The sequence below is a fragment of the Aethalodelphis obliquidens genome, unplaced genomic scaffold, assembly GCF_003676395.1.
Source record: "Aethalodelphis obliquidens isolate GAN/ISIS:26980383/991018 unplaced genomic scaffold, ASM367639v1 scaffold4, whole genome shotgun sequence".
Classification (NCBI taxonomy): domain Eukaryota; kingdom Metazoa; phylum Chordata; class Mammalia; order Artiodactyla; family Delphinidae; genus Aethalodelphis; species Aethalodelphis obliquidens.
Window position 1 is genome coordinate 51,031,889 of NW_020837948.1, and position 24,398 is coordinate 51,056,286.

A 24,398-nucleotide genomic window follows, 5' to 3' on the forward strand; every position below is an offset into this window, starting at 1 on the left:
GCGGCCTGTTGCCTGTGAGGACAAACAGAAAAAATGAAAAAAGGCGCCTTGCCCTGGTTTTGAAATTACAAGAAAAGTGTAGAATTGCCTGCTGGAGGATTCGTTTTTAATTATTTCATTTCCAATATAACTGTATTCATCCAGTCAGACTTGGTGGGTGTTCGGTTTGTCTTTGGAATAAAATCTTTTCAACAGGCACTTGTTAATTTACCAAAGACCCGAATGGCAAGGGTGAGCCTGGGGGCAGGAACCGGTGAAATACATCAGGGAAAAGCGGGAAAGAAGACTTTTTTTTTTTTTAAAGACCTCTTTCCCGCCTCTCTTCTAAGAGGAAGCCGCCAACACTGCTTAGGTTTTATCTCCAAGACAATAGCGCCGCTCGCCGCCTCCAGCGCAGCTCAGGCCGCGCGCAACGCCCTACTCGCGCCCCTGCCTCACCTGTCCCCCTGCCGCACTAGCTCATCAGCCCCACGAGTCACCTGCTCCACCGGCGTCCCTGCCTCACTGGTCCCCGTGCCTCCCACCCCACTACATCATCTCCCCACGAGTCTCCCTGCCCCACCAATCCCTCTGCTCCATCAGTCCTCTGGCTCTCCAGAACCTCTGCCCCACCGGTTCCCCTGCCCTTCCAGTGCACCAGTTGAGCGGCGGCCGACGTGACGAGCCCGCAGCCCGGCCTGCGCCTCCCAAGCCGGAGGGCGAGAGCCGGGAGCGCAGCCCCGATTCCCTGGACGCCCCTGAGCGCCCTGCGCCCAGGGTGCCTGCACCCGAGGCCCCCAGGCGGACCGGCCTGCGTGTCGCCTCCTCCCTGGCCAGGGGCCTCTGGGCTTGTTTGCTTGTCCTCATCCCCGGGCCAGCCCTGCTCCCTCCTCCCGGCGGCTGCAACAGCCGTTTGCTTCCTGCGGTATGTTTCTTTTTTTCCTCTCCTAGGCTCCATCAAAGGTGGCTCTGTTATTGAAATATGAAGCCATTTCCTCTCCAAAACCCTTGGTTACTCAAAGCGGGAATCAATGGACCTATATACTCTCCCAGAAGTTATAAATAAATGTCTATTTGTTCAGGAGGCGTTTTCCCGCGCGTCCCAGCATCTTCCCCAGTGGTTATTTTAGGGGCGCGCGCGCGCGTATGTGTGCGTGCGCGCGCCCTGTACCCATCTGGTTCTAATCCTGGGTATGGATCCATAAGCCAACCCCACCCATCCTGTCTGCCCCTCGCATTCTTCACTCTATAAATAAATCTAGGTTCTTTGAGCTCTGTCACCCAGGGATACGACAGCAGTTGTTTGTTTGTTAACGGAGATTCAAACTCAGTATCAATACTGAGTCCAGTAAACAAGAAAGCATACTTCTGGCAATTTGGGTGAAAGGGTACCTCAAGTTTAGGAAGCTTTATCCGCTGTTGTCATAATTACCTTTCTACTTGGTTACGCTGGATCTACTTTGGGGAGAGGGAGGCGGGAAAGCGAGGACCTCTCCTACCTTTGGATTTTCCTTTTAAGCAGAGGCTAAAAAGCAAAATGAAAATTCACTGTCCTCGCTTGTCTGCCTCACCCCGCTGCCCCACGATCATTCCACAAGCCCCTTGCCCCATCCCCTCTGGACAGATCCAGGAGGTGTGCTGTGAGTGGGGGGCTTGTGGTTTTAGCTACCGCTTTGCCTGAACCCCCGAGGAGCGGGTTACTCGGGGATCGGAGCAGAGGGCAAAGTCATCTAACAGGCTGCTGTTTCACAAGGTCTGGGCACTGAGCTGCCCCTCCTTTCCTCCCTGAAGTTTGCATGAAGTGCACGTTAGGCTGTAATTAGGGGATCTGGGAGGAGAACTTTCCTGGTGACGCTGCTTTGCTTTTCTTCTGCTCTTGGTGAGAAAGTGCCTCCTTCTTCCCAGGACCAGGACCTCTGCCATCCAGCGCCACAAAGAGACATTCTGCGCGGCGCAGGCACACACACACACTCACACAAGCACACACACTTACCCAGAAACAAACTTAAGGTGAGGGGAAAGAGCCCTAGCTTCACTTGATTTCCAGGCTCCAACTTCAGCAGGACTTGAGAGCATCTGAACTTCTGGATTTTAGGACAAGGTAAAACTTCCATAATTTTTTAACTCTTTCTGTCAAACCTTGATACCTTTAAGATTTCAGAGAGCAATGCATATCATGATATATGTATACATTAAAATAACTTTTCTTTAATTTTCTTTTGAGTTTAACCTGACATCTCAACTTTTTTTAAGATGCGTATTGTCAGATAAAATACTGTACTGCAGTAAACAAGCTCAGTCTCAACTGGGGCAAGAATTAAGTCCAGTATCCCAGCTTTTGCTAATGCTACTATAAATCTGGTAGATGCATGGTTTCCAAGTGGCAGCGTTTCCATCTGTATTTCAACAAACATTTTTATAACACCTGAAAAAAAGGATAGTATAGACTGAAGAAAATGCTGAGGAATGGGAAGGTCCATTCCACATGTATGAGTTTTCTTTTAGAGAATATGTAAGTTTATGTGAAAAAGAAAGTTACTGTAATCATAGGTAATACCTGTTAGATTGATAATCTTTGAGATGTTACCAGTTTTGGTCTGCTCTTCTCAACTTAACTGTGAAATTAAGATCATAGAATTATGATGCTTTTCATATATAGAATGATGTTGGTAGATAATATTAATGCACTGAAAAGAAGATTTTTTAAGTCATGGTTGGTAAGATTACTTTTAAAAGGTGCTTAAAGGAATTATTTGTGTTGAGACTGTTTATTTACCATCTTAAGCAAATCTGAACTCTTTTGGGTTGAAATGAAGTTGTTCTCTTCCATTGACTATGACTGTTGTGTTCCAAATAAGATGGTTTATTATTTTGAAAATAAGTTATTTTATTTTCATTTACCCCTGGAAAAATACACAAAGTAGCCAATACATTTGGGAGTTTTTAGGGTGGAAAGTGTTCCTGTACACGTTCCAGCGTGATGTCATAAAATCAAACATACCTCTTGAAAGTTAATGGTTCTTAAGAAATAAAGCCTGTGAATTAATTTCTGAACGCAATGTAATATTTATTCATTACAAATGTAGTTTCTGGTAACCATTTCCATTTGATTATTTCAGTGTACTAAATTTGCAGTCGTTTTATATACTTTAGTGACTTAGATATTTTAATGGACTCATAGAATGGGAATATTGTTCCACCAAAAATACATCATAGTAGTTCTCTTTGGATAACTTTTAGTGTGATATTTCTTAATCCTTACATCAGTTTTTAACTTCAGTTCCATATATTTTTATGAATAAAGAAGTTTTTCTTTCATTCAGTAAAATAGAATTGTATGCCAAATGCTGGTTGAGCATTTAAGCTTTAGCCTTTAGACACTTTGGGACTATATGTTCCTAATAATTTAATTTTTAAGCTAAGAGAATGACTACATGTTTTGGTAATCTCTTCAGAAAATTGAAAACAGCTTAAAAATGGGAAAACTAGGTAAGAAGTAATTTTGTTTAAATGTAACTTAATGATCAAGAGAAACCCAACAACCTCCAGACCACTGGTCTCCAAAGAGAATGAACCTAGAGGCCAGTATTCCAACGAGGAGTGTTCAGTGGGCTTGGGCTTTCTGTGAGAAACAAGCAAGAGGGGAACATCATGTTCTTATAAAGTGAGCCATTTATTGTCAGCTAGGCCCTGTCTCTCAGAGGAATGACTGACACTGTAATTTAGAAGAACTGAAGATACTTTCACAGAGAAGAATCGATTCATTATATCCCTAGTGGTTTCACTTCCTTTTCCTTCCTTTGGGAGCTGGTAACACATCCAGGATAAATACATTCGGCAAACTCAGAAAGATGCTTTATGAATAGATGGTCTACTAAACAGTCCTGCCTTTTAGCATCTTGGATGTGGAATGTCGGTATATTCTGAGTAGTTGAAGAAGTCTTTGAATCTTAAGGTAGCACAGCACTTCATCTTTGTAAAGATGAACAGGAGGCATATTCAGAAAATAACTCCCTTTCTCAGAAATGGTTTTCTTTTCATTTCCTTTTGCCCCATGCATGTTTTATTTTCCAGGTTACATTTTTTAAATAATGGTATTCCACCAGTTAAAATTCCAGCAAAATGCAGAGCAAATTTGAAAATAACCTTTACATTATAGTCTTCTGTTACCTTTAGTTAATTTTCCGACCTCCTGTATTCCTTATTAGTAACCCTAGTTCTTAGCCTATGGTATTTAAATGTATTTAGTCTGTTATTTAAAGGTAACGATATATTGTTGGGGAAAAACTGGAATGGAAACCTGAATATTCTCAGGATTTTAATCAATAGTGTTTAAGGAGGATTAGAGGAAACAGCTGGTTAAACAAATATTAGGTGTAGAGTGGACGCGATGGTATAAATTAATAATGCAGCTCTTTATTTACACTATGAATGGGAGGGTCTGTGAAGGCTCCACGTGTGAAGCATGGTCCCTATGTGCCACCTAGTGGACAAGTCAAAGAAAGCTTTCTCACCAGCCTCTTAGTAAAAAATTCTGAGATTTCTATTTTGTTGTCATTGAACACTAACTGCAGGCCAGACGTTGGGGTAGGTACTCTGAGTAGAAAATACAGCAGCTGACTTTCGTATAATTTAAAAATCAAGGCACCACTTAATGGTTGATTAAATTCCCGGTAGCTGCATTTAAAATCAGTTTACTCTTTACTGGGTAATTTACCATCAACTTTCTGCCTCCATGAGGATACAGTCTAATAACCGTAACTCGCTTCTAATACAGGATTGGTTTTTGGCAGAGATGTCATGACCTAGCTTAAAAAAGGATGGGGAGAGTTTGAATCTTGAATCACTTTCTCAAATGGAAATAAATTTCTATAAAGTTTACTGTTACTGATTTTAAGTGGGTAACTAATGATTAGCTTAAAAGGTTAGCACACTGATACTAGCACATATTATTACATATTCTTTAGATTTTTTTCACTAAATGCAAAAGGATAAGAGTAAAAATTACTTTTGGGTAGTGAGGTATGTTTTACAGAATATTGCTCTCAGACACTAATGATCAGCATGTAGAACAACTTCATCTATACCTGTTGTTCATATGTAGTTTTGAAGCAGGAACATTGCTTCTAAGTCGACATGCTAGAAAAAAATCTTAAGCAAGAAGAATTACAAGGAAAGCCACTGTTGGAAAAAAGCATCAGGGGCTTCCCTGGTGGTGCAGTGGTTAAGAATCCACCTGCCAATTCAGGGGATACAGGCTCGAGCCCTGGTCCTGGAAGATTCCACATGCCGCAGAGCAACTAAGCCCATGCGCCACAACTACTGAGCCTGTGCTCTAGAGCCCGAGAGCCACAACTACTGAGCCCACGAACCACAACTACTGAGCCCATGTGTCACAACTACTGAAGCCTGTGCGCCTAGAGCCTGTGCGCCACAACAATGAGAAGCCCGCGCACCACAACAAAGAGTAGCCCCCGCTCGCGGCAACTAGAGAAAGCCCGCACAGCAATGAAGACCCAACACAGCCAAAAATAAATTAATTAATTAATTAAAATCATCAGGATATCATAGGAGATTAAGCCATCGGAATATTGCACAGAGACTTTTGAAAAACTTTTCTCTGGGAGATATATGAATTATTACTCCAATTGGCTGTTTGTAAGATACATGACTTAATGGCAACAGCATTCAGCACATCAGCCTTAATCAAGACAAGTTCTGAAATTCAGATTGGAAGGAAAAATGCCTCAGTTGGGGGAAAAAAATGATTAATTTGTTGCTTGCTGAGCTCTGAAGGTGTAATCCACAAATCGAGTTAGGCCTGCTCGTGTGGAATGCAACCTTCCTGCTTAGGGGACTTTGGTTTTGTGTACAACAGCGAGGCCTACGCTGTGAAAGGAGAGCTGCTCATTAAGTCTTTCTTCATTAATGCCACAAAATTATAGCCTGACTTGATCGGAGGTAATGGCTGGAATCAACATCAACAATCATGTAAAATAAAGCATATTATCTTAATTCTTATTTCCAATGAGTTATTATCCACCAGAAACACAGCATTCTGTTAACGATTTCATCTGATCATCCTTGTGATTTAGCATGAATCATAGATTCATTTTAGTGAGAAATTGCCTAAAAGTCAGAGGTCCTCAAAGTAGAAATTTAGTCATGAATTGGAAAACCGTTACAAGAAGTTTTAACGGTTTCAGGTGACTTGATACTAGAGAAGAACAAACTCTACAAGAGAGAACCAGCCAAGCTTTCTGAAATGGTCTGATGCTACTGGGTTCTTGGCTGTATTGTAGGAGCTCTGCATAATGGCTTTTTCAGTGGTGGAGACCTGGAGGGGGCTTTGCTGGGGCTGAAGAGTTCTTAGCTATGTTCAGACAAAACCAGGTTTGTTTAAAATAGCAAATGTTGCTGGACTATTTTGAGCTTCTATTAATTGTTTTATAGCTCAATAGGGGATAGGGGAGTGATATCTGAGATGGGCGTATTGCAAGAAAGCCAGGGGGCTATTTGCAAAACAAAACAAACAAACTCACAGAGTTTTCTAAATAACCTAGAAAAATTACGGCAATTCAGGGATAGGTCCTCAGTCTTACAAGGGCAACAGAAATTTCCCCTTTTGGCCAACCTTGCTTAACCCAAAGAGAACACAATTTACTTGATTGGTTCCAAAATTCTGATTACTATAATCCAATTCCATTTACTGTATTAAATAAAATCCAATTAAGTTAATAACATTCAATTATTTTTATGATAAATCTGGATTTTCCTCAACTTTTCACAAAGTTTTATGGATAATGTTTCAGCTTAGTCTCCACCTATATGGTGTGAATTTTCCTCACTTTGACTCTCCTATTTGGAATTTGGAGATCACCTCAATCGATCATTCATGCGTTCATTTGTTCATTCAACAAAAATTTATTGAACATTTGCTATTTGCCAGGCACTGTGCTAGCTCTGAGTGCTGGGCCCTTCACTTTATACCATGAAAATTGATACTAAAGAAATCAAAAAGCCCACATTGATGATAATGCATGGAAAATGTTGCAAGATGCTGAGGTACATTTTAAGCGACAGAAACAACCAAAATGTTCTCGCCTCATAGTTTTTGTATTAGGAGAATTTTGAGCATGCATCTTTAAAATCATCTTCCGTTGTTTGCCGTCTCCTAGCTGAGTGAGTAAGAGCTTTGTTTCTTGGTTGTGTGGGCACAGATGGGCCTGAGAGGGCAGCTCTGACACTCCAAAACCCCAGGAGGGCAAGGGTTCCAATAATCTGTCTATTTGGCTGGGCAGGAAAAGCAAAAATTCATTTGCACACAGTTGCTGTCCACCAGTTGGGAACTAAAATTCAGCCTGAGCACAGAATGATTTCGTGCTTACCATTTGCACCAGGCTCCATGCTAGGTGTTACAGAGTCACTGGCTCAAGGAGTTCACAAGCCAGTGGAGAAGACAGATGGACGCACCTCATGAATCACTAGTAAAATGTGCCAAGTAGGTGAAGCTGGCCTTCCTAGTATCCTGGGTCTCTTTCCGTGGCACTTAGCCAAACTCTCCAGCAACCCCCGCCCCACCTCTTAAACTGAGACTCCTGCCCTCCGCTCCCTACCCCAAGAATCTGATACTTCTCTGTTTATTGATTTCTTGACTGACTGATTACACCCAAGTGTGAATGAGTTCCACTCATGCATTTACATTTCAAGCCTTTTATCTCTGTAAAGTAAATGTTTTGTTTTCTGTGAAAAGAATTTCAAGCATCTGGGGGCCTTCCCACCCTCACACCACAGTGTATAATTAAGCCGATTTAGTCCTCCATGGTCTTCAATCTGTTATCCCCATTCCATATGTGAGGCCACAGAGATTCCCTCAAGGCCTGTTTCTAGAAATGTGCAGGACCTTGGGTCCTGCTAACCCACGGCCTGATCAACCTGTCCTTCCACCCTCCCCCCAGTGCTTTGCCCAGACACAATCTCCCTCCTGCATCGCAAGGGGCATCCCAGCCCATCCCTTTGAACCCTCCTGTTCTCTTTGCTTGGGTCCTCTCAGCCCTTTATTACCATGCTTGGGTGGCTGCCCCTGGACAGGTAGAACACCTATAGCTTCTTATGTTCTATGGTTTGAGCCCTTATGTCACCCCAGATAGATGGACGGAGCAGTGAGAATCCACATATTCAGTCCAGAACTCCTCTAAGTCAAGGTTTTGAAGGAGGAAGACAGGGATATGCATAGGACAAGCACAGGTATTAGCCATCATGTTGAAAATATGGGTCAAAGCCAGCATCTTTTTTAAATGTGTGCTCAGGTACTTTCCAATTGGTTTCAGAGAAATTTCAACATCAATGCTAACTACAGATTCTGGAAAACTAACTGGAGGAAAAAAAAAAAAACAGTGAAAATTTGCCTTGGCTTTTTAAACAAATGATCAGAGTCATTTGTTTAAATATTTTCCTATTTTATATTTGACATAGGGCATACGGATAATCACGTTATTAGTTGTTTCAGATTTATTTACGTTTTCTTTGATTATACTCCTTTGCTATGCCACCACTGATGCTCCTGTAAGATGCTCCTGTGATATAAAGATGTGTTCATCACTTTTTAAATTGCTAAGACTAATGACCCAGATTGAGAGACTTGGTTTCCTTCCCCTACTTCCCTGCAGCTTAGAGTATAGTGATCTTTGACCTGCATCAGTCACCTAGCTGGGGGATATGAGTGCCTGACATTCAGTAAGTGTCCTATAAATGCTTCCTGTTGTTTCCATCAGTGCCTAGTACCATGCCAAACTTGAGGCTGGAGGGGTCTCCCCACCTTCTCTTCCAAGTGCCTATATTTCAGATGTCTGAACACCTCCCAACCCCAGGCCACTCCCTGACTCTGCCTTTGTTTCCTTATCAGTCTTCTTCTTATCTTTCAATGTCATTAAATTCATAAACTCTTCTCAGATTAAAAAATAATTATTGTAAAAAATTAATAATGTAAATAAAATTAATTGATAATTTTAATAAATCTCCAAATTTAAGGAAATTGAGACTGGAGGAAGGAAATGAGTTTAGAAAGGACATGGAACAGTATAGGCACGATCTAGTAAGGATACACTGGATGGGGGAGAGAATTTGAGGATCGTGTGAATGTTTCAAGGGCAGATGATAACATGAAGGGGGTGCAATTGACTAAGATTGGGAATAAAGGAAGAATAAAAGTTTCTGGAGAAAACGGTGAGTCTAATATAGGAAGTGCCCATGGGACAGCCGAGAACTCATATTAGTTAAACGTACATACTTAGGTACAGGGGAGAAGTCATGGCTGGAATAGATATTTGGAAGTCTTTAGTATTAAAATGGTAGTTGCAAATCATACGTGAGAGAAAGGGGTTCATTCCAAGGAAGAACAAAGGGAGAAACAGTTGACCAAGGACTAAAACCCAGGAAAAAATTGGTAAGAATGAGTTTGCCATTATTTATATATGATTTTAACTTTCATTTTGTCAACAATAAATGTCCACCGAGATGAATAACATCAATGTTTTATTAATTCTTATATCTCACAGTCTTAGTCAGTCCTCTGCACATAGAAGGTGCCAGACATGTTTGTTGAATTAAATGAAATTAAAATGGCATTTCCGAGCCTTCAGGCCCTAATGACAGATTTTCATAATGATAACCCTGAGCAACGGTAAGCCCCCGAAATGTCTGAATTGCAGTTATTTATTCAATTGTGTCCAAAACTGAGCTAGCTTTAAATATATGTTGTTGCATTTTGTTGTTTGAAAATCAGTAACCAATGTGTGGTGTAGATAGTAATTCACCACAGTACTTGATTAATCTTAGCCCATGTTGTTTAGCTTAACATATAAATGAGTTCTCCACAGAATGTAGCCTAGTTCAAGTCCATTTATAATTCTTTTTCTGGTTCCTTGGTCCTGAAGACCTCTAAATCTTAGGTCAGATTTGGAGTCTAGAATCCCAGATTTCTCTGCAACTTGCTTTTTTTTTCCCCCTAGTTCTTCTCCCTCCTGTTGCCCCCTACTTGGGTTACCATGTAAACTATATTGAAGAATTGAGTAATTTTCAGTATAAGTATGTCCCAAATATTGCATGGTACATTCTTATAGTAAAGAGATTATTTGCTGTTTATCTGAAGTTCAAATTTAACTGGTATCCTGTATTTTCCATTGGCTAAATCAGATAACCCTACCCACCTCCCACATTTGTGTTACTAAAGCCAAAATATGAAACAAGAATTTCTTCTTGAGACTTCTGAACATTCCCCTTGTAAAGGCCAACAAATGAAGTTACTGAGTGAATGTTCACAAGTGAGATAAATGCATTAAAAAGATACTGTAAATAAAATTATCTAACTACAATATACCAATCAAGATGCAAATTTATAAAACATTTATAACTACTGTATGATATACCCTGGATACTAATAGCTATCTTAAGAATGCCATGAGTGTCTATCAGTGATGTGTTTTAGTCTATTTTAAATACTAAAAAATAATGTACGTTTCAAAATAAAACTTTTTAATTTTCACATCTTCAAGTTGGCAATAATGATAAAACAAATTAATTGCTTTTATATGAAAGAGAATACATTTAGAAAAATTTATATAATGTACAATGGCTATAAACTCTTAACTATTCTAACTGCAGAATATCTGAAAAGGATCTTTTCGCTTAATTATATGTCCTATTGTAGTTGTGCTGCCACCTTGTGCTGTTTTGAGACATGACCCAATTTAACTCAGTCCATTAATGTGTTGTACCAGATTGACAATTTGGTCAATATTACAATGATTCCTCACATGATTAATATTTTCCATTTCACTCAGAAACGCCACAAATTTTAATACCAAGAAAGGGCCCTCAAGTATTTAATGTAAATATTTTCTAGGAGTTTAATGTATTAAATCCCTCGAGATAATCACTAAATTATAAGTCATTTAGTACTGTATTAATTTATGTTTTATGGGTGAGTATAGGTTGTATCTGCCTGTATGTTTGGTCTACTTAACCTTTTAACCTGAATTTCCTATAAACTCCTTGAACCCAACATGTCCAAAATTAAACTCATTATCTCCCTTCTACCAAGCCTGGTCCATGTCATCTCTATATAGATACCAAGACATTTCATTTATTATCCAAACCAGGACACTTTCGAAAGTGAAATGAAATGGGATGCCTTACTAATTACTCCAGCAAAACAGGTATAAACCAAGACTGTCTCAAGCAAACCGGTCTTCTTATATATAAGTTAAAAATCATCATAATCCCAGTCACCCAAACTAGAAAATGTAGAGTCTGTTTCATCAAACAGACCTGGAACCTCCATCTCAGACTTCCTTCTACCTACTTGCTTCCTTTCATCTCCACTGTCCATCACACTTGTCAACATTCTCATTAGCCTTGTCCTGTTGTCTGCAGAGGCACCCAGCAGGCCCAAATCCTTTTTCAGGGTACATCTAACAGTCCCTTTCCTCCACAGCTGCTCCAAACTGCTGGCAACTGCTGGGAGAACCCATCACCCTGCAGCATGGGGCCAGTGCACAACTTCATGGTATCTGATTTCAGCTGGATCTTTAATGCTATGTGGCCATTCTACCATACTGCTTGAAAGTTTTTGCTTCTCCAACTTCCTGCAGCAGATATCCAAGCCTCCCGAATCCTGCTAAAAAGAGAAACCATCTGTAAAGAGCCCTCTTTTGTCCTGCCACCAAAATTAATCCCTAACACAACCTTCTTTTCCCTTCTGTTAGGAAAAACAACAACAGAAAAGGATCTCTCTCCTTTGCCTCTAAGCATCTCAGGCAGACATTGTCCCCTGAGTTCTAGATCCTGAATCCTCCAGTCTTTTCAAAGATATTCGCTATTAATTATGCTTTTTCTCTCTTGTATTCTTCACCCTGTCCCACTCTGGTAATTTCCTCCTTTTGGCATTTGATCATGGTCAAATCTTTTTGTCCTAAAATTATCAGACATTCCCTAACCTCACATACATCCTATCTACTCAGCTTTCTCTTTCCCTCACAGCCAGACTTCACTCTGAGGGCAAGAAGCACCCCGTGCTCGCTCTCCACCCCTTCACCCATCCACTCCTCAGCCCACTGGCAACATGCTTTCTCCTTGGACTCCAGTAGAACACTCCTCACCAGGGTCACACCAATGAGTTGTTTACAGTATGTTTGCTGAGTGGTATTTCATGCTGGTGACCACGTTCCCTTCACAACAATCTCTACCCTTTGCTTCTGTGACAGCCACTCCCCTAGTTGCCACAGACTTCTTTGCTGACTCCATCTCAGTCTGTTTCAGGCTTCCCAGAGCCCGCCTGCCCCTTAGCAGCTCTGTACTCTAACAGCTTCCACCCAGGACACCTCACCCTACCTGTACTCTTCCATCTACTCCTCTGCATTACACCACTCTCACTTGTGTGCAGATGACTCCCAGAGCTTTATATCTGGCCCAGAATTTTCTCCCAGTGTCCGGACCACAAACATCTCACAACTAGGAAGTCACCCTAACATCTCAAACTCCACAGGTCCCAAATCAACTCCTTTTCTTTCTCCTGAATTTGAACTTCCCCCAATTTTTCTAGTTTAGTAAATGGCACCTTCTCTTCACTCAGTTTCCAAAAACCAGAAACATGGGAATCATCATGTAGACTCTAGCCCATAAATACCTCTTAGATATATACACCCTTTTTATCTCCATTAGCATAAACCTTACCCCTAATTGCCACCCTCTCTTCTCAGATTCCTGTAAACCTTACCCACTGGTCTCTGTGTCTTACTGCTTAGATTAGAAAGTCTTACTGCTTTCTAATGCATTCTCCCACATTCCCTCACACCTTCTGAAGTGTAAGCGGAAGAGACTTGCCTGCTTAAATCCCTTCAATGCCTTTCTATTGCTGTGAAAATTAAGTCCAAGTTCTTTCATATGATTGGCAGGGTTCTCAGTGACCAGCCCTAGCTTACCTTTCCAGCCTCATCTCTCATCTAAAGTGACCCTGCATCCCAGCTGACAGGATCAAATGACCAGAAAAATTAAAACAGTAGAAACAGATCAATAGCTCTCAATATTAGAGTTATCAGATGCAGGTTTTATGTTTATGTTAAGAAACTGGGTCCTAAGAAATTTAGCAAAGAACTGGAAACTACAAAAATATGATTCAAATGGAAACTCTAGAACTGAGAAAATGGAATAACCAAAATTAAGAACTCAATACATGAGTTTATGAAAAGTTTAGATACATTGAGGAGATGATTAGTAAACTGGGAAATAGTTCTGAAAAAATAACCAGACTGAAACCTGATAGAAAAAGGATGAAAGATACTGGAGGGGAAAAAAAGTAAAAGGCATGTGGAGTATAGACACTGGTGCCCTGGCAGGAGAATCAGCAAGTGGGGCAGAAACAGTCTCTTAGAAATAATAGCTTGTGACTGTCCATGTCAGGGATTCAAGAAGCACTACAAAGCCCAACAGGATAAAAACCAGAAAATAAAAAAATGAAACGCTCACAGCCAGGCATGATATAGAAAAACTGCTGACAAAAACAGAGAGAGAATGTTAAAAACTTCCAGAAACAAAAGACTTCAGATAGACTAACAAGTAGCCAAATTAGCTCGTTGGAAATTTTGCTTTTCTTTTCACTTTAGGAAAATGCCAAAAATCAGTCGGTTGGCTTGGTCGTCTTCCGGGTGGATCTTATCGAGTCAGCCTACTTTCTCTGAGAGTAAAGTCTTCAAACCTAGAGGGACAGCAGTGTGGCTGGTTCCCCAAAGGAGCTGCACTGAGATAAATCTTAGTGGTGACTCAGTTCCTGCAATCTGTCCTCAGATGCTGTACAGTACTATTGCTATCTAGGAAAATTCTGGAAGCAATTTGGGAGTCTCCTATCTTTATCACTAAGATTATTTTAGATTACAAAGAAGAAATAAATATGATTGAGAAGTTGATGATTTATGCCGGCGATATATATATATATATATATATATATATATATATATATATACAGTAAGTCCCCTACATACAAACAAGTTCCATTCTGAGAGCACGTTCATAAGTCCAATTTGTTCGTAAGTCCAACAAAGTTAGCCTAGGTACCTAACTAACACAATCGGCTATATAGTACTGTACTGTAATAGGTTTATGATACTTTTCACACAAATAATACTTAACAAACACTAAAAATAAAGAAAACATTTTTAATCTTAGAGTACATTACCTTGAAAAGTACAGTAGTACTAGCTACATCACCGCTGCTTTTACGCTTGCTTCCGGACATCCTGGGCTTAAAATAAAGACACTGTACTACTGTACTCTATACAGTACTGTACAGTAAAGTACACAAAAGCACAACCACTTGTAGAGGATGCCCACATGTGACAATGTATGCCAGACACGTGAACGAACTTACATGATTGGACATGCAAACGTCCGTTCTCATATTTGAAAGTTCACAACTTGAAGGTTCGTATGTAGGGGACTTACTGTATATTACAGCAAACTGATTCAGTTATACATATATATATGCTTTTTCATATTCTTTTCCATTATGGTTTATCCCAGTATATTGAATATAGCTCCCTGTGCTACACTGTAGGACCTTGTTGTTTATCCATCCTGTATATAATAGTTTGCATCTGCTAATCTCAAACTCCCAGTCCTTCCCTCCCCCACCCCCCTCCCTCCCCCTTGGCAACAACAAGTCTGTTTTCTATGTCTGGGAGTCTGGTTTGTAGATAAGTTCATTTGTGTCATATTTTAGATTCCACATATAAGTGATATCATATGGTATTTGTCTTTCTCTTTCTGACTCAGTATGATCATCTCTAGGTCCATCTATGTTGCTGCAAATGGCATTATTTCATTATTTTTTATGTATGCCAGATATTTTACAGTGTTATAACTATTTGTTTAAGGCATTGAAAGACAGGTCTTGGCAGCCAAAGTAAATACAAATTTATCACAAAGATTCTGATAATTAAAAGTTCCAGAATATTTCTCTTCTCTTACCAGACATTCATGGAGTTCCACTCTTCTAATTCTTTGCTCATGCCCTCCTTTCAGGCAGGCATCCCTTACCACGTTATCCCTCCCACCTGAAATACGACTCCTGCTAGGATCCTTCATATAACACTTCCTCCAAGCAATTTTACATTGTACTGCTAGCTGGAATGCACTTTTCTCTCAATCCTTTCTTAATATTTTATCTGTATCACCATTACTTAGCACACTTTCTATGTGTTATACTGTATTTAATTGTTGAAATGTCTTTCTTGTTAGCAGATTGTTTATCCATCTGATGTCCTAAAGAGTTCTGACCTGAAAGGTTAGATTGGGAATTGGAGTTCAAAGAACCAAATCTGTTCCAATGTTCCACCCACTCTAGGAATCCCTTGTGTAGTATAATTGACAGATGTTTGCTGATCTGCTTCAACACCTGCAGCGGCAGAAAGCACTAGTATTTCACAGGGCAATTCATTTCACTTTTAGAGGACTTACCAGAAAGTTCTTCCCGACATTGTGCAAAACTGGCTCCCTTAACTTCCATCCACATGTTCCCGTTTGGCCCTGTGAAGTTACATTGAATAAGTTTAATACCTTCCCCAGTTTATATCTGAGCAATCTAATTCTAAATGCAAAACACTGTTATGTTCTGTAAAATTTTGTTATTTGGGGCACATCATTCCAAACTCTGCAGATCATTTTATTTCTTGTAGCTTCTAAGCCACATTTCAACTACTCTTAGTACTAGGCTTTATGGCCCTTGCGGGCTTTGAGTCTTGAAACTCTGAAAGGAAAAACTTCATTTATATTAACGTGACTTGAAAGCAAACCTCTTGATTGATAGTGTTCACAGAATTATTGAAATGAGTAAGATAATGTCCTTGTCACTGGAAAGGTCTCCTTTTATTAAACAAATAACCAGTGCACCAGAGAAACGGAAAAAACATCAATGCAGACTTGAAAACCTTTCTTTTGAAAACAGAAGGCATTGATCATCTGCACTCTTTTATTAACTTCACTTCATTACGTATTGTTACTATTTCAAATTAATCTTCAGATAACAGAATGAAAACAGCATTGTACCGTCATTGAATATCTATATCCTTAAACTGTTAGGATATCAAAAACTGAAACCAAGCTTGTCTTATAGTTATGATTAGTGGTAATGCACTGATTTCCCAAAGATAAAATAATATATTTTGAAGAATATGAGATCTAAACATTAAAAGAAAATACCAATTTACTGTAATTGGTATAAAGCAACATGTGACATTAATTTGTATTACTGTACATTCTTTGAAAAGAATGCTTCCCTCCACCCCAGTCCTCCTTGCCTGCACCAGTACTGCAATATCTATGCTAAGGATGAGAAGTGAAAAATCTGTGACTCCTGAATAATAATAATAATAATTGTAAATTCTGAAAGGTAATGGATTTGCCATAGGACAGCAGCTGTCACCTCAGACTGATAGAAGGCAAGAGGGTCATTCAGAGATGAGACATCTGCAATACCTCGAATGCCAGGCCTCCCACTTTTAAAAACCTCTTGGTTTCTACATGGTACAGCAGTAGATTTTAAATAAAGCATTTGTTTCAACCTACCAACAGGAGAATTCCAGTGTTCTGCTCTTGATGTTAAAGTAGAAGTGTAGCCTGAATTATGCTCCTATTCTTACCAACCTTTTAATCGGTTGTTAATTAAACCTATTATCCTAAACTATGGAACAGGATTGATTTAATATTAAATATATTGGGAATCAGTTCTTTCTTTGTTTACACTTTTCATTTATGTAACAGAATGTTCCCACGAATCACAAATCTGAATTTTTGGTGCATGCGTGAACAGTATAGGAAACTTAATTTTGAATGAATTCAAAAACATTTCCCTTCATCTGTGCCCTGACATACACTTGAAAATTACCTAAGCATACACAAAAATGCCTTACAGTGTATTGACTTCCTGTGAAGTTGAGATTCTGATGTAATTGCACTCGTGCTCTGTGTAATGCCTATGAGCCTTTGATTAAGGAAGATTGCTCAGGAGCAGAGCAACTCTCTACACAGCCCTTAGGATTTCTCCTTGAAGTAAAACGAAGGCATCCTGGGCCTTGATAATTTACAATTTCGGACTTCCCTGGTTGCTCAGTAGTTAAGAATCCACCTGCCAATGCAAGGGACACAGGATCAATCCCTGGTCTGGGAAGATCCCACATGCTGTGGAGCAACTAAGCCCATGAGCCACAACTACTGAAGCCCGTGTGCCTAGAGCCCGTGCTCCACAACAAGAGAAGCCACCACAATGAGAAGCCCGCGCACGGCAACAAAAGAGTAGCCTCCTCTGGCCACAACTAGAGAAAAGCCCGCATGCAGCAATGAAGACCCAATGCAGCCAATCAATCAGTCAATAAATAAATTTTACAATCTGAACTGTATAAATGCTCCTTAAGGACAACCAGAAAAGTGCTTGTCATTCAGCATGAACAGGCTGTATGTAAGATGCCCTAATAATAGTCGTCACCATATAAGGTCACCAAAACAGTTTTTGGACACACACACTTGATAAAAAATAATCTCCGTCAAGATTATCTGCCCTTGGTGGTTTACTAACTGGTTAAACAGCCAAGTGAAAAGTGGTGAAGGAAGATGCAGACAAACTGGACCTTTATTTATAAAGCCAGATCTTTACATTTGGGTTCTGTAAAACCTTTGCCTGTGGGCTGAGACACAAAGCGTAACAGGGATTAGAAACTTACTTCAAGGGGGAGTATGGAAGGAGATGGAAGACAGAAAGAATCAATTCTATGAAAAACAAAAATCACCTTCAAGGGACTTCCCTGGTGATCCAGTAGGTAAGACTCCGAGCTCCCAAAGCAGGGGACCCGGGTTCGATCACTGGTCGGGGAACTAGATCCCACATGCATACTCTAACTAAGAAGTTCCCATGCCACAACTAAGAAGTCGCATGCTGCAACTAAAAAAAAAAAAAAAATCCCTCATGCTCAACGAAGATCCCGTGTGCCACAACTAAGACCCGGCGCAGCCAAAACAAGTAAATAAATAAATACTTAAAAAATAATTACCTTCAATAGTTTATTGATGGTAAGATACATTGTATTAAATATTTGTTTGGCTACTTTATGGTTTTTAAAACCTCAACTTTATTTTATATACTGATAGCTTACTTTTTACTGACTTACCATTCTCTCTTTTTTAAAATCATTGATAATTTACACACAACAGTGAATTTGATTTTTCATAACTAATATATTACATGGGGATTAAAAATTTATTAAACATGTTTAAAATTTTTTGAAATAGCATATTCTACACTAAAAATGTTATATTTCCCTTAATCAAGAGAGGCTAATCCTTAAATAGAATTGAGCATCATGTATAAGGTTGCTGCATTAGAAAAGTATTGGGGCAACTTTTTATATCCATGCTGATGAAGTTCAAATTTAAGTTATTTCAGTTATTTTGGAGCTTGCACTATGGAGTTCAGTAGACCTGAGCTTAAATCCCAATTCAGATTTTACTGTGACCACCTATGTACATTGTGCAAATTGCTCCTTGAGTTTCATTATCCATTTAAAAATAGAATGATTGATAGTATTTGTCTCATAGTGTTTGTAGTTCTGAGAATCTACCATGATAATAAATGTAAAGCACCATATAAAACTATTTCTATTATTTTCATAAACTACTACTAAGGAGAAATATAGGTAAATATTTATCTAATAATGGCAGAAGAAATCATTGAGGAAAATACTAATACATTTAGTTTCATAAATGTTCACAATTTCTATACACAGAAAACACTATTAATCAGAATAGAGGGAAAATGTCTTCAACATACACCAAAGGAACAGTATCCTTAATATACAAAGAGTTCTTAAAAATTAGTACCATCTTTTCAACAAGAGTGCCAAAACAATTCAATGGAGAAGGTATACTTGTTTTAAAAATTGATGCTGGGACAACTAGGTAGCCACATACAGAAGAATTAAGTTGGACCTCTACCTCATATCACACACAAATATTAATTCAATATAGAGCAAAGGCCTAAACATAAAAGCTAAAATTATAGAACTCTTAGAAGAAAACATAGAAATTAATATTCATGAACTTAGAATATGCAATGTTTTCTTAGACATGACACCAAAGGCACAAGCAACCGATAAAAAAATAGATAACTTGGACTTCATCAAAATTAAAACCTTTCTTCAAAGGACAATATCAAGAAAATGTAAAGACAACACACAGATTGGAAGAAATTTTGCAAATCATATATCCAGTAAGGATATGGTATCTAGAGTATATGAATAACTCTTACAACACTTAAAAAAATTAAAAATGGGCAAAGGATTTGAAGAGACATTTTTTCCAAGAATATATGTAAATGACCAATAAGCACATGAAAGGTTGCTCAACATCATTAGTCATTAGGGAAAGGCAAATAAAAAACAAAATGAGATACCACTTCACTCCCACTTAGGGAGGATATAATTAAAAAGACAATAACAGATGCTAGTGAGGACATGGAGAAGTTGGAACCCTCATTCATCACTGGTAGAAATATAAACTGGTGAACTGCAATTCCATTGCTAGGTGTATAATATGTTCACATAAAAACTTGTACATGGACATTTATAGCAGCATTATTTGCTAGAGCCAAAAAGTGAAAAAATAACCCAAATATCCATCAACTGCTGAATGGATAAACAACATGTGGTGTATCTATACAATGGATTATTTTTCAGCCATAAAAAGAATGAAGTACTGATACATGCTACAGAATGGGTGAACCTTGAAATTATGCTCAGTGAAAGTAGCCAGTCATTAAAGGACCACATACTGTATGATTCCATTTACATGAAATGTCTGGAATAGATAAATCCACATAGACAGAAAGTAGATTAATACTTGCCAGAGAATGGGGAGAGGGGGGATGCAGAGTGACTACTCATGAGTACAGGGTTTCTTTTAGGGGTGATGAAATGTTCCAGAATTAGATAGCGGTAATGGCTGCACAACTTTGTGGATATACATCTTAATTTAGTAACCTCACGTTGTAGAATCTAGCTGAAGAAAATATTTACCTAAAGCTATGTAATAATGTTTTTTATTAGTAAAACAATACAAATATACTTAAATATCCAAAAATGGGTAATTATTTAAAATATTTTTGACATACACATACAATAGTGTAACATGCAGGTATTAAAAACTATGTAAAAGAGGATTTAATGAAATGAAAAGATGCCCATTATATATTGTTTTAAAAATCGCTTTTAAAAAGGCCATATAATTTTGTTCCATCTCAGCAGAAATAAAAAGCATTTATATTTGACTAAAATGTTTGATAAGTATGAAATAAAATGCAAACAAAATTAATCTCCATTGGAATTACAGATGATTGTATTAACTTATAACATTTATTAAGGTACAATCAACATGCAATAAATAGGACATGTTCAAAGTGCACAAATGATAATTTTTCATGTATATATGCCTGTAAAACTAATACTACAATTAATAAAAGCGTTCATCACCCAGAAAGTTTTCAACTATCCAACTATGTTTATTTATTTAATAAACAGCCAAACAATTTCCAAAGTGATCACATCATTTTACATTCTCTCCAGCAGTGTGTGACAGTGTTGCAGTTGCTCACATCTTTTCCAACACTTGGTATGGTTAGTCCTATTTATCTTTCATCAGATTAGCCTGGATAGACGTTTATCAATTTTATTGATCTTTTCACAGAACCGTCTTTTGTTTTCATTGATTTTCTCATTGGTTCTGTTTTCTACTTCACTGATTTCTGTGCTGATCTTTATAATTCTTTCTTCTGCTTATATCAGGTTTCATATACTCTTCTTTTTCTAGTTTCTTAAGGTGGAATCTGAAGTCATTGACTTGGGACTTTTCCTCTTTTCTACTGTAGGTATGTAAAGCTATAAACTTTTCGCTACATAATGCTTCAGCTGCATCCCAGAAATTTTGATATGTTGAATCTTCACTTTCATTCAGTTGGAAATAATTGTTAATGTTCCTTTTGATTTTTTTCTATGACCCTTGGGTTATTTAGAGGTTGGTAGTTTAGTTTCTAAATACATGGATATATTCCATGTATCTTTTTGTTATTGATTTCCAACTTAATTCTACCATTACCCAACATTTTTCTTATTCTAGGTCCCAACGTATTCATCAAATATTTTTCATAAAGCCTTTTAGTTCCCATTTACAGATGTTTCTCTCATGACCAAACAGCTAATGAGAATTCCATGGCCTAAATGATCCACTTTGAATAACATCTTATACTTTCCCCAAACTCGGAAACTCATCACACTACTAAAACCTGTTTCTACATCTGTGATTTTGGTTTTTATGATCTCCTTGGGTGGCTCATTTTTTCCCTGGCATTACTAAACCTCAAATTATAAAATAATCTCCCTGAAAAAGGTATCAGAAATTCCTAACTATTTTCTTGCTTTGGGTGTTTTAGGGGCAAAAAGAAAATACCAAGTTCCTTTCAAAATTTAAGATTGTCCTTTGCATTATATCCAACCCAAACAGATATGACAGAGTACTGGTGCCAGGAATGTGTCCCATGCAGCCTTTCTTTTTAAGTAAGCTGAAGACTGCTTCCTCAATTAGTTGAAACTTCTGGGTGGTCTTTTTAAAAATAGTTCTTTGAAGAAAATAGTGAACTAATAATACTATCAATGTAAAAAAAAAACTTTAGTCCTTTAACTTTGAATCTAAGAAAGAATGAAGAGAAATTCAATGTTTTTTGTTTATTCATAAAGAATTTTCTATCTCTGACTTGAGCGAAAAATTCTATACAAATCCAATGGAAGAAAATTTTTTTAAAAAGATGTGTATATATATTTGGGCTTAGAATTAGCCAAGTTTAATTAATTAAGAGTGTGTGTGTGTGTAAACTACTTGGTTTGCTTATTTTTATATGTAAATAGATGCATACACACATTCTGCAGTCTATATTAAAATCAGTGTATAATAAATTTAAAATATCTGGGACATGTAGTAAATAAAGAACTCTGTGCAATTCTGAGAAAATTGGCTATTACTTAGCCTGCACATTTCATTTCCACTTTTGGGTCTGAAATCACCCCTATGTGTTCTTTCAATATTATCCCCCATTACAGCTTGCCCTAGGCAAAATACTAAAGTAGTTGAAGTTGCTTTTATGGGCACTCCATTCTCTTCCAGAGACTCCTTTTTCCTTGTTACTCTTCTTGGCTGGTCAGTGAAAAAAAAAAATTGTATTTCAGTTGTGAGGCCTTTTATTTCCCTGAAAAATAGCCATTTAGGTAGCTATTCCCTCCAGAGAAACACAGGACAGGCTGACAATATTAGTCATCTTCACTACTCAAATGCCTGTAACTCTGATTTTCAGTACTACACTGGATATGTCAGTCTAACAGTTTGACAGTGAAAATCGTCACCACTTAGCACTCAGAGCACTCAATATTGGTCTTGGCTAAATCCAGCAACCCCAAACCCTCTCCTAAATGGAGAGGTGGCTAAATGGTGGGTGGCTAAATCCACCCACCCCAAATAGGAAGGATAGTCAAATGAATTCTGTCATGAAAAAAGAAAATCTTCCACAAACAGGGACCTAACAATTGGGGTGGTTGGCTAGTGGACTGAGCAAATTTAAATAAGGTAGACTATTTGCCTATTGTAGACTTTGCAAATCCTTCAGGCAAATTCATTCTAAATGGCATTTTTGGTTGTGTAAATACAATGTCTGTACTAAGAATTGTTCTGAATACAGAACACTGAATTTAAGTTCTCCATGGTGCTACTGACCTTTATCAGTGATTGGCCAAAGGAGCTTGGGTTGGCAGATGAATATTGTCATGGCCTTCAGCTTAGTTTTCTTGCCTCATCGTTTTATTAGTGGAATTATTAGCAGCTATTTCTCACTGTCCATAAGCAGAAGGTTTCCTGCTTCTGTCCACCATTGCCCAGAATGCATCGTTTTCTAGGGCTGTTGTCTCCCCAGTCTATATTAATGTCTCCCATTTAAATAAGCTTTCCTAAAGTACCCATTATCACACACACACAAAAAGACTCAAATCTGCATCTGGCAAATACCATCCCAGGAAATTATCCAAAATCATGGATGCCAACAAAAGAGGTCAACAACCATTTGCTTTTCATGTGTGTTTAATTATGGGAGGGAATTTGATTTGCCAATTATGCTAGTATTCTGAAGCAGCTCGATTTTGCTGTTGAGAATGTGAACTTCTTAAAGTGGGACTGTGCCAGTGAGCTTATGCCAGATCTACTGTGGGCACCAAAAAGTTTAATTTGTGAAGAGAACCAAATAAAGAATGGCAGGAGCTATGCTACCGCATGGAGATAAATGGAGCCTGTGCCCCAGAACAGGCAGCCAAGGTGGATGGCTTGATTCAGTGGCGTGATTCAGTGGTCAATGGGATGACTTCTTGGACAAAATATTTCTCCCACTGCCTAATATGCTCACTGTGAAAGATAAACCTTTGAATCAAAAGCATTAGTAGAGAAGCAAGAGTCATCAGAAGACTCAAGACAAAGGAAGTGTTGGTTTCAAGGGAGGAGAGGGTCAGGACAGCAGGTCTGAGGTGGGAGCCTGCAAGTATAGATCCATGAGTAACTAAAATACCCCAGACACAAGCATGTTCTAAAAAGAGAAAGAAGAAGATGGAAACAAAGGAAGACATGGAGGGATGCAGGAGCAAATTTACCTTGTCCACTTGGCCTGTTTCGTGACTTAGAAATTCTTGTCTAGCTAATATTTGTACTTTAAGAAAACCAAGGGGATAGAAATATTCTTCTGATATTTCAGTTGAAGAGCACTAACTAGGAATGTTCTATATAAATGCATTTCCAGAATTTAGATATCCCAACACCAAAGAGCACAAAAGTTTATCAATCCTCCTGATGTTTTCTCTTTTTCTCTTTCCATTATGTAGATTAAAGAATAGGGTGTTCCAAAATATTAAGATTGACAGATATAAATTGAAAGATAGTCATGAGGGTATTCTTCCAGCCTGTGTGCCGAAGATTCAAGGACAGATAGATACTACAATGTAGGCATTGCTCTGATCAAGGCAGCTGCATCCTAGTTGGAGAAGTTTAGTGTCTAATCACATCAGGATGACACCAAATGCAATCCTGTGGGATTTAAAGAGGTCCTTCCTGGTTTGGTCTCCATAATGGTGATATAGACTTCATTTTATATACTTGCCTCTAAAATATTATTGAATAAATGTTTTTCACACAATGCCAGTATTTATTCTGCCTTTGCATATGATTAAATAGAAATTTATGCTTTTGCTGAAAGGGTTATTTTGCAAAGACCTTCCTAAACTATCACTAAAAATGCAAAT

General features: G+C 38.4%; 1 protein-coding gene across 1 annotated transcript in view; it reads left to right on the top strand.

Annotated features, from left to right (window-relative positions):
* Window positions 1-1,347: 1,347 nt before the first annotated feature.
* HAPLN1 (hyaluronan and proteoglycan link protein 1) overlaps window positions 1,348-24,398 on the top strand; it is a 70,106-nt gene continuing 47,055 nt past the window's right edge. The window contains exon 1 of the mRNA XM_027100687.1: window positions 1,348-2,080. The gene's annotated coding sequence lies outside the window, so the exon portion shown is untranslated. The remainder of the gene's footprint in view (window positions 2,081-24,398) is intronic.